The sequence below is a fragment of the Poecilia reticulata genome, chromosome 8, assembly GCF_904066995.2.
Source record: "Poecilia reticulata chromosome 8, P_reticulata-male-v2, whole genome shotgun sequence".
NCBI lineage: Eukaryota > Metazoa > Chordata > Actinopteri > Cyprinodontiformes > Poeciliidae > Poecilia > Poecilia reticulata.
The window spans coordinates 14,011,851-14,023,668 of NC_088837.1; positions in this window are offsets into that span (position 1 = coordinate 14,011,851).

An 11,818-nucleotide genomic window follows, 5' to 3' on the forward strand; every position below is an offset into this window, starting at 1 on the left:
GTTTTGCCTTCGGTGGCGCTCCACACCCTGAACTCGCTCTGGGCCAGTGCATGCTGGGACTGCAGCAGCAGCAGCTATAATTAACAGACCTCTGTGTGACAAACGATAAGAGATGGATGTTCACAAAATTAATGTTTTTTCCCAACTAATAGATGTGAAACATTATTATGTCCTCTGTTTCCCAACAAAGTGAAATTATCTCATTTAGTTTAAGATACAAAGAGCCTAAATCATGGGATGTTTGATATACTGTGTCATTTGTGTGTGTGTGTGTGTGTGTGTGTGTGTGTGTGTGTGTGTGTGTGTGTGTGTGTGTGTGTGTGTGTGTGTGTGTGTGTGTGTCAGTGGGTGCCGTGTGTTTGCATCATGGAGAGAGATCGGATCTGAGCCAGGCTGATGGTGTCTGTCAGGGACGCCTGGAGGACGCCGCAGTCATTATGATTGTAGACGACCATAATCCTTTTTGTCCTCTCTCCTCGTCTTTTATGCAGACTCGAAGCGCTTCCGATCTCTCATTCTTTGTTTGTGTTTACGTGTCTCTTTCTTTCAACAGTAGATAAATCAGACAAATGCAGAATTCAGGCTGAGGGCTGCACATCAGCTCCATCAGGGCCGCTCCTCGGCTGGTTGGCTGCAGCAGCGGTGGACTGAAAGTTGCCTCGCCAAATATCGATTACCTGCAAGCCTGTGACTTCAGCAACAGCAGAGCTGGAGTAAAACCTGTCAAAGTCTGCCAGGATGTAGGCAGTACTGGTTCTCTGCCCCCTTTCAGTTGGATGAAAGTATTTTTCCTTTAAATGTATAAAAGGAGGTGGGAAATACTCTGCCTGTCAAATTCTTTGCTTCTAACGCATTTAGGAGCATTTTTTATCCTCTTTAGGTCTAACGCGAAACTGGCTCTTAAAGAAAATGTCAGTTAGCTCCCCGAGCGGATCTCTTTCTTGCTTTTTCATCTGTCCTTGAAGCCAGCTATAGCTGCCATTATCATCATAGTCCCCAGACTCCAGTTCTGTCCTCTACAGAATGTTGTGCGAGCCTGCCATCAATTTAATATCCATCCTCTGAGTCTGTGAAAGAAAAATGGCACGTGTTCAAAATAGATGTTGAACTCTACTGCAGCAAATTTTCTTCCCATGCATTTTTTTTCCTGATATTTTTTCCTGTTGGAAGAGCAGCACTGCAAACACCTTGAAAACACATCATAACAGAGAAATGCAGCGGTGGCAGCTTCATGTCGGGATGCGGTTTGTTCAGCAGAGCTCAGGATGCAGAACATCCTTTAGTATGTGTTTTTGTATTATTTGGAGAGGCATCAGTATTGCACAATCTGATTGTTTCATTAATGTTAAAGGTTTTTTCTGGTGATCTTTATGTGGGCACGAGAAATAATAATGCCACGTAGAAAACTCTGACAATAAAAAGAAGACACTAGTTTTCCAAGAGGCTATTCAGACCAGGTTCGAGGCAGAAGAGGACATTTGCTGCTTTCAAACAACCCCAGAAAATGCACATTTTCATTATATTATTATTACTGACTTAAAGGACTATAGTTTTTAAACCCTCTAGTATAGAGACGTCAGAAGATGCCAACCGGGTGGCCAAGTTGAGGTCATATTTCATGTTTGCTTCCAATGAAATGTGGGCATTTCGATGTTGTGATCGACTGCGATAAACAAAGTCAAAATAAATAAAACAATAAAATAAAATGTGCTTATGTAGCACATTTAAAAATACATATGTTGATTAAAGTGCTGTACATTTGAAATAAAAATAACTACCATTTCTTACCCTCTTCCTTTGAGTCGACCCCTAATGTGTCTCTTATCAAACCAGACATGAAGTGCTTTCAGCCTTATGTGTCCTCTTATCTGATTGGCTGTAAAGTCTGGGTTCACTGACGGCACTAAGTAATTTTTCACATTACTGTATAAAATATTCATTGAGCAGCCACAATCTAGGTTAAACTCACTATTTGGCATGTTGTAGAGATCTGCTGTGTCATTACATTGTTACCCTGGTTTATAATTAGCCTATCTTCATCAAACAGCTGCTGTTAACACTTCCTTGTATTTGTTTTCCTTCACATGTCACGCATAGTTTTCTGCTGTTTGACCTCCAGCACAGTATTTTTTAAATACTACCACTTTTAAACAATCCTCTTCTAATGTTTTTTTTTTTTTCCATGTATGGTCAACATGAATGGCTAAATAATGTCTGACAAATGAATTGTAATGAAAATGAGTTCCATTTTTCATGTTTGGATACAATAAGAAGCAGCAGAGAAAGATGGAAAACTAGGCTTGGTTTCACTAACAAGTATTGCTGCTGGCTGATTGTAATTTCCTTCTGAGTCAGAATGAGGGTCAATGAGGATCACTTCCTCCTTCCTGTCTGTCCTCGATCCTCTCCTATCTCATTTATTCAGCTGCATGCAGAGTCCGCACCTTTTCCCCTCCTGCTTTAAGCTAAAACAGGGAAGAGTTTGAATTATCACAGAATTAAAGCCAAAAGCCTATCCTCGTGTGTCACAACTCTCATGTACTTCTCAGTTTGTTTTTTTTTAACTTCTATATCTTCTGTATTGCAGAGCCCTTTTGAAGCAGCTTTTCTCATAGTTTCTACCAGACCTCACATCGGGGTCAAGGCTTTAGTTGGGGTAGCTGGTTTTCCTTTCCCACCATCAACTTTTCACTGAGCCGCCTTGAACTTTGCTGCAGACATAGTCAGTCTCCCTCAGGATACATCAAACCAACCCTTCATGACTTTTTAATCTGACATCATCACAAGTCACATCATGTAGTTTTTGTTTCCACCGGTCCCAAATAAACACAGTTAATCAGAGACTGAAATCTTATTGGCTTATTAAAGATGTCAGACTTGATCTCGTGTATCTATAAATACAATTACTCTGCTTCTTTTGGCCAACCTGTTGTATTTTACTCAAGTGAAATGGTTTATTTAAAAAAAAAAGAGTTTTCAAGGTTTTGAAGTTTGCCTTATAAACTTGCTGCCTCCAATGTTTTCTCTTCTAAAATGAGCCTGAAGTAAATCTACTGACATTATATGGATTGATAACAAAGTTAATTATTTCAATGCATTTAAAAAAAACCAAAATAGCAATTAAGTTTGTCAAGCACAATGGTGGCAACATCACACATATGTTTTTGATAAGGGAATAACATTATAACATGATACAACCAAACATTACTGAGGGTGTATGTATATATATTTTAAACTTGTGCACCCAGTTAATGAAAAATAAAAATTTGGCAACACTTTATGTGAAGGGGTGTGCATAAGACTGACACGAGACTGTCATCAACATAAACATGAACGACTCTTGATAAATCTTTACGGCTGCTGTCATGAATGTCATTTGGTAAATAATGACACTTTTAATGGAAAGGTGTTCTAAAAGTTGCATTAAAAAGTCATTAAACTTGTCAACTTTACATTATTCAGTAAATAATGACACTTATAGTGTAACGTTCCAGTAAAACTTGCATCAAAAGTTATTTAAAAGTGTCAACTTCTTGAAGCCATCATATCCATGACAGATGTTATGTCATACGTATGTCAGTCTTATGCACACTCCTTCAAATAAAGTGTTACCTAAAAATTGGGATAATCTCTATAATTATTCTACACTGAAAAAGACCTAACATAGCAAAAATATTTTAGTCTGAATTGTCTGTAAACGTCTGACCAGAACAGAAATACCTCTGGTATTTCCTAAAAAGTTACAACAGGTTGTCGTCATAAAGCTAGAAATATATCCTTTATTGTCTTTTATGCTTTTAGGGTTTCATTTTGGCTCAACTTTCCCCTGATAGGTTAGAGTCCAACATTAAAACAAGAGGAAAAATGATGAATCCTTCTCTTCGGGAAACTTTCGTGGCTTTTTCATCCAGTGTGAATGTTTCGTGACTGAGCAGCTGATTTGGGATGCTCTGTCAGACTGTGACAGCTCTTTGAAGCTAGTGCTCTCCTCGGCCATCTCAGCAGCAGAGCTGCGCTGCTGTCAAAAACCTGCTCTGCGCACATCTCAGAAAAAGAAAAAAAAAAGTCTCGTCTGCAGAAAATTCATACTGAAAATTTTTACAGAAATTTGTCAGTGTTCAGCATCTGACTTGCAGTTTTCAGGGCTTATGAAAGCAGGTTTCAATCAGCAGCACAGCGCCATCTTTATGTTTTGTCTGTCACTGCACAGACAGCTCAACATTTCCTCCAATGTTTAAGTTTAAATGTCTTTGAAAACTGTAGACACTGACCACACATCTGAAGTAACGCAAAATAAAAAAATGCAACATGAAATGAAACTATGATGTGTACTATTTATGGATGTACATTAAACATTGTTGCTTAGCGCCATCTGCTGGTTAAAGTATCTGGAACAACTCTGTGGATGTGGGCCCATAACTGCTTTCTTGTGTGTCAATCATGAAAACATAATGCTTTTCTGAAGATGATTTCAGATTTGTGATGCAAAAATGTGTAATTGATCTGGTAAAGCTACACCAGCTTTAGCATTTATTCAGTTCTTGACCCTTAATAATAACAATAATACCGTTTTTTTTTGTTTTTTTTTTTTTTTTTTCAAATACTCATTTTGTTTACCAGAGCAGCTCTGTCTGCAGGGGGCTGGAGCCAAATCCATCAGTCTTAGGACAGAAGACTGGATACATGCTGGACAGTACAGACCAGAAGAAGAAGGTTTTTACATTTACTTAACCTTCAGTAAAATACTATTATCTCCTGACACCACAGCAAATAAAGAAACATGTAGATCAGAAATATGTGAACGGTTTAATACAGAGGTAACAATTACTTGTACTGCTGCAATGTTGTTGTTTTTACGTTGATACGCTGACTTGAAATGTATAGTTTTCAAGAAAACATCCCTGTTTGGCATTCCCATCCTTAACACAAGTACAGCTGCAACTAAAGTAACTCAACGCCGACGGTTCATTTATAAATTTGAATTCAAATTAATAAAGCAGGCTTAGATATTTAAATAAAGCAAATGCTGCAAGAAGACTATCCAAATATAGCACTATATTCTACCTCCAGGCATTCAATGAATTATTCAGTCTCCTGAACAGAGATCCTAATTAGCTGTGGTCCCAGACAACACCTAAAGTAACCGATCAATGGTTTCAGTAGTTGCAGCAGGAGTGCTTTGTATTGAACATCTGAAGTGCCTGAATTGTTGGCGAACACTTAATAAATCCCATTTTTCCTGAAAAAAATTTTTTTTGGCCTCTGGGGAAGAGGGGGTTTATCAGTATTTATTCGAAGGTTTACAGCGTTCAAAGACTCTGCTCACTGATCTCAGTCAGGAAAAAAATAGAGCCTTGAACAGGACACGGCATACAGTTTGTAGATTGTCATTCCATTCACATAGTTTGACAATCTACTTAGTTACAAAACAGATTGCAAGCATACCCGTCTCCTTTCATGAGGAAAATCAAACAATCACGGACTTCCTGAGGGTGAAAACAAGAAACAATTTAATAACTTTATTGCAATACAAAGTTCAGAGAAACAACTTCAGAAGACTTTCTCTTGAGCGCATGCATAAATTTTTCTACCACAATATTAAGAGTATCTACCATAGTTGTCTGTTTTTCAAAAGATGGCTGCTGAATAACCCCCCCAAAATGTTAATGAACTGGAGGCTTTTGCCCATGTTTTCCTCAGGCATGTGGCCAAATCTGGTGTCTGGCCATGACTCCTGTTTGCAGTCAGTCTTAAAAGATAAAGCGTGCTCTGCTGCAGTCTAAAGATGCTAGAGAAAACTATCCTAATAATAGTTGTGTTGAGCTACTTAAAATATTTTTCTGTGATTTATTTATCTGTTAGTTTTCTGACCTGATTTCAATTGAGCTTTGAATTATTTCAGGTGGAACTGTATAACAGGCTGATAGTATTGGGGAATGAAAAGTGGTGAACTCTTGGAATGAAAAATAAAAAAACACATCAGACTCGTATTTCTCACTGCTCCTTAAATAAAGGAGGATATTTGTTCATCACATCTGCATTCACGTTACAAATTCATCAGTTACAACAGATCTTCCAAAATCTCCCAATTTTTTAATGGTTGCAAGACCTTTCATAGAACGTCATTTCCTTTAGTGTGCATTTGGACATTTTGACCAATGGCGTTCCTTCCTTTGACTTGTGCAGTCTCTTGGATCAGTCCAAAATGAAGGTGTATGGAGATTTCCAGTAATCGACCACAATGGAGTATTTCAAAATGGCCTATATGCAGGTTTCCAGGTGTAATTTCCTTATGTACCCAAACTTAAACTCCCTTCTGACTTTCTGGATCCAAATGAACTTTACCAAAGCAATCAAACATCCTTTTCAGGACAGAGGGACCTGGAACGCTAACCCATTTCCTGACACATTTGTCAGTCAGAGCACATAAGTCAGAGACAAAAGCTGTAGATAATTTTAAAGGTAACAAAACAATTCACCACATTGTGACCAACTCTTGGAGCATGGTTGTGTAGTGAGTATGTTTTATTTTTTTAGGTAATAGCAAACTTAGTGTTATTATAAGTTGGGCTAGGTGTCAGAAGATGTAAGTAAGTCTCCGTGAGAAGGGGTACTTGAGAAAAAAAAAGAAGCAAAGATTCACTGATTGAATTGTTGGTTGATAGCCAGCATATATTTGAATTTGTGCAACAAACATTGAAAGACAAGAAAAACACTACATAAAACTTGAATGGCCATACAGGTTTGATAAATATTTACACAGAGCATCATACAATAAATCGATAGAAATCCAAGTGCTCACATGAAAACATAAAATCTAAATAAATAATACAAATTGTATTAAGTATTTGAATACAGACTTATGGTTGACATTGATCATTTATATGTTTTAGTAATGGAACCTTAGCAACTACAAGTGTACTGAATTTTGTTGGTGAACACATTTAAGCGTGTAAGATAATGGATGGAGGGAAAGAATCATTAGGGCCAAGAAAACATACAGCGTATAAGTCAGAGACAAAAGCTGTAGATAATTTTAAAGGAAACAAAACAATTTACCATGTTGGAGCAACTCTTGGAGTGTGGTTGTGCAGTGTAAAAAAAACAAAAAAACTTTCAACTTTGGGGAAAGCTGAAAGATAAATATGAGTAGCCTGACCTAGGCTTGTTTAGTCCCTGTCACATATTCTTAAGAAATAAATTTACAGATGAGGAACTTTTGCTGAAATGTATCACACTAGCAAGTGTTACAGAAAAAAAATCTATACGTTTCAAATGTATTTAAACCAACCTTTACTATTTTGGAGAAAGCATGAAGCACTGAGAAGATCAGTGTTGATTCAACAACAGGAAAAAGACTGAAGCAAAGTAGCATTCACAATGATGCGAGGACAAATTCTGGAAAGGGATCGATGTTAGAGGTTGTCTTTCACTTTAACTGTAGAAAGTTAAAAGTTAAATTTGAGTAGCCTCATGTAGGCCTGTTTACTACTTGTCTCATATTCTTAAGAAATAAATTTACAAGTGAGGAACATTTGTTACAGCAAGTTTTACAGAAAAAAATCTATGAGTTTAAAATTTAAGCAACGGATGAAGGAAATTACAAACACATAGTCAGCACTGACTAGTTGTGCTACCATAAATAATGCAGTAAAACAGTTAAACTGTTGTTTTCCTTCAGAGGTATCTGTCCATGTGTAAGTGTGGACAGGGACGGTAGCTGTGGTGAGCAGGGTCAGGGGTCGCTCAACTCCCCTCCACGATGTGCAGCAGGAAGACAGTTTGTCTCACGTAGGCCTGTTTACTGCCAATCACATATTCTTAAGAAGTACATGTACAAATGAGGAACATTTAAAGTTTATTTCTTTTAGATTCAGTTTTTTTTGTTGTTTTGTTGATTGGATGAAGGAAATCACAAACGCTACTTAAAATGTGTTGTACTTTAATTCCCTAAGAGTACCCACACTGAGCACCAGTGCCATCGAGCCTCCCCGAATGTGTGGTACTTTAAATCATTCACAAACAGATGTCCTGTACTGGGTTTAAATTGTCCCTACCAGAGAGAAATGTTTTATTGCTGATTCCTGTCTCTGTTTCTATTGGCTAATTCATAGAGGCGGTGGGAAAAAGTTTACCAAAGATGGAAATGTCTATTTTGGGGCACAAACAGAGATGTCCTGTACTGGGTTTAAATTGTCCCTACCAGAGAGAAATGTTTTATTGCTGATTCCTGTCTCTGTTTCTATTGGCTAATTCATAGAGGCGGTGGGAAAAAGTTTACCAAAGATGGAAATGTCTATTTTTATATATTAACAGATGTCCTGTGCTGGGTTTAAATTGTCCCTACCAGAGAGAAATGTTTTATTGCTGATACCTGTCTCTGTTTCTATTGGCTAATTCATAGAGGTGGTGGGAAAAAGTTTACCAAAGATGGGAATGTTTATTTTTAGTTATTAACAGGTGTGAAAGGAATGCTTATGTATGCACTTAAGTATTTTTAGATTAACAGAGGTGGGGGGCAATTAGGATTAAATTTTGTCATAAGGCTGTCCATATGTCTCTCTCCTAACTAAAACTGCAGAAACAACATAGTTATTCTCCTTCAATATTAGCTATGAAAATGATTGGATTATCTGCTGAGTAGCTATCAACCAGTTAGCTGCTTAACAGAGCTTCAGATAATAGCCTTACAACTGTAGATCTAAAAAAGCCTGACCCAAATACCAGTGATAGGAAGTGATTATTTGATTTCTTTCCATGAGACATATTCTGTAAGAAATTACAAATATTACCATTACATCAAGTTGGATCATGGTCAACTTCAAAATGCAAGAGCATCTAAATTAGAGCCGTCTATTCACCCAATCACACACCAATCGCTGGCCAACGTGGGGTTAAGTAGATAGACTTGACAACAGGAAGCTGTTCTTTATACATCTCTTATGTCCTCTGTGGTTTCACCCTCCACTCTTTACTTGAATTTCAGATTTATCGCTCCCTTAGGGCTCCGGCTGTATCTGAGCACTGCTCCCAGTGAGCAGGTCAGCCGGGGTGACGGTGAATCAAGGCAGTGCAGAACATTTAATGAGGAAGTAACTCAACTCCACCATTGTCACAGCGAGTGCTGAGGTAACAAGCGAAGAGCAGCAGACAGACGGTACATATCTGATGGTCAGAAGAAACGGTATATAGTGATTTAAGGGTGTTAAAAGTTCAATCTTCTCTCCTGGGGTTTGTAGGTGTAGGAACATACCATGATTTAAAACAAAAGGGCACAGAGGATCAAATGGTCTCTTCTGTGTTTTCAAGTCAATAAATGTGGTTGGGATTAATGTGACGAACCAACGCAAATAGGTTAGAGTTCAATGAAGTCAGATTTTGGCACCATTTGTTTCCCCTTCTACTTCTAAATAAAATCCAGTCCAACCATTTGCCTTCAAAAGTCAACTCATTCGCAAATAAGGTCCACATGTGTACAATTTAACCTCAGATTAAATCAAGCTGTTTCGTGCACATGTTTGTTAGAGAACATTGGTGATCACACAGCATCAAGAAGGAGCACTCTAAACAACAAAACAGCATTCTAGTTTGTGAACATCTCAAAGAGCATTGTTTCACACAATGTAGCTGCAGCTGAACATCAGTTTTCAAGTCACATATTCTCATGATGTTTTGCTAGACAAAGAACCTCCCCTCTACCCATAACGGTGAGCTTCAGCTTGATGAACTCCTGTAGTTTCCTTGGGTAGTTTATCTCCCCTCGGCATTTCCACTGAAGGAATCAGGACCAAATTAAATAAAAGGGTTGACATTTACCTCGAGGTGAGAGATCATGTTGGATGCTGCATTATGCTGCCACCGCCTTGTTTCATAATGAGTATGGTCAGTTTCATGTCCAGTGTTATTGTTCCTTCAGCCAATGTGTGTTAATGTGTTTAAATATAATGAATCTAAGAAGGTTTTGCAAAGGGACAAATGCATCTGCATTTCAGAGTGCTTCCACTAACAACATATTGATCAAATAAAAAATAATAGCATGCTACTAAAACATAGCCAAAAATCTAACTAGATATCGCATTACTAATTAATGACGGCATACCAATAAAAAGGGGTTTTTAGAGCCTTAAGTGTTGCTGCATCTCCAAACTGCATCAGATCTCTGCAGCTTAAAGCATTTTCCCCTCCTCTCTTTAATTACTCGCAGCGTATTCAGCCGTGATCTCAGGTTTAGCTTCTTGTCGGCTGCCAGCTAAATAAAACATTAAGCCTCTATTTCTGTTGTTCCCAAAACCGCCGGGCTCAGGAAGTGACTGCGGCTGCCGATTTGGCCTTGGTCGAGTTACTTGTCCTCCAAATGACACGGCTTTATTTTGTTGTCTTATGTTTTCCTTTCCATCTCGTCGCTGTTTCTATCATTTTTCTTGACTATCGTCATGTTTCTCAGCAGATAATGGAGGCAGAGTTACATGATGACTTTTTGCTATCTAAATGATTACAGCAGCTGATGGTTTGTTATCGTCTTAACGCAGATCCATCTCGTGAACATTTTTGACAAATTTGATTTCTCCCTCAGTTTTTATTCTTTATTAATCAAATGTTTGGAGATTCATAACAAAACAGCATGCTGTAAAGATATTTAGCTTGTAAATGTTCGGCCTTTCAGTCAAAATGACACGATTAAAAGAAGTCTTGTCATTTGCATCTATGAATAAAAAGAGACTAAATTCCCAGATAAAGTTTAAAGCCTTAAAGCATAATATACTGCGTGAAATACGTGAACTGAAACCTAAAGAGGTTTTCTTTTCTTGGCACACTTTTTATTTTTCCAAATCTAAATACTCTATAACATTGTCTACTCTATAGTAGATAAAGTTAACACAAGCACTTTAAATCATCACAGTTTCGTGCCCTTTGAATTGTAAAGTTATGAATAGCCCTTGCACTTTTTCACTTTTTCTCCAAACCCTGATTAATTTTATTGTCTTCTTTGCAATAGACTGACAAACAGTGGTACATATTTGTAACTTCAAAGGAAAATTATACATGATTTTCTAAATTTATCACAGTTTCCTGCAGTTTGAGCCGCAGATCTTCTGGCACATGTTTGCACCAGCTTTCCTGAAAATGGTCTGTCTGCAAAATAGGTGAGATAATTGAGATTAGTTAGTGCTGTTGTGCTTAGAGTAATGTGCAATCTTAACTTTTTACACAAATGCCAATACATTTAATTGTGTCCCCAATGTTTACATTCTTTTCGCTTTCGTTCACCACTTTTCCAGAGACCAGATTTTTGTGTAAACACTCTCCCTGCTCCTGTCTTGTTTGCTTGGTTAACAAAATTTAGTGACAAAATTCCAGTTTGCAACACAGCTTCTGCAACTATTCACTTTTAAACCTGTTTTTGTCATGTTGTTGGTAAGAAACCTTTGGCAAAAGAAGAATTTGTGAAATAGAGCGCAACTTTTATGTTTGGACATGTCCTTGTTAACTCTTTAGGTAAAAGGAGTAACAAATTTCTGAGCTCAAAGCATAAAAATCTCTGAATTTTTGATGACTCTAATGAGAATAAAAATTGTTTAGCAACCCATTTAGAGCAACATATCAGCTGCTTTGACCCAGTAATGCATGTCACATTTTTAATCAGTTCCTCTTCGTATCAGAGAATGTCAGTTCTGATACAAAAGCCATAAAGTTATAATGCGAGTTAAAGTGGCTTTTCCAGCTGGCCTCCTATTTGGGGTTCTGAAATCATGATACCGTAATTACTGACAATATCGCTTAGATAATAAACAAGTTTGTTGTTATCAATGCACACTTT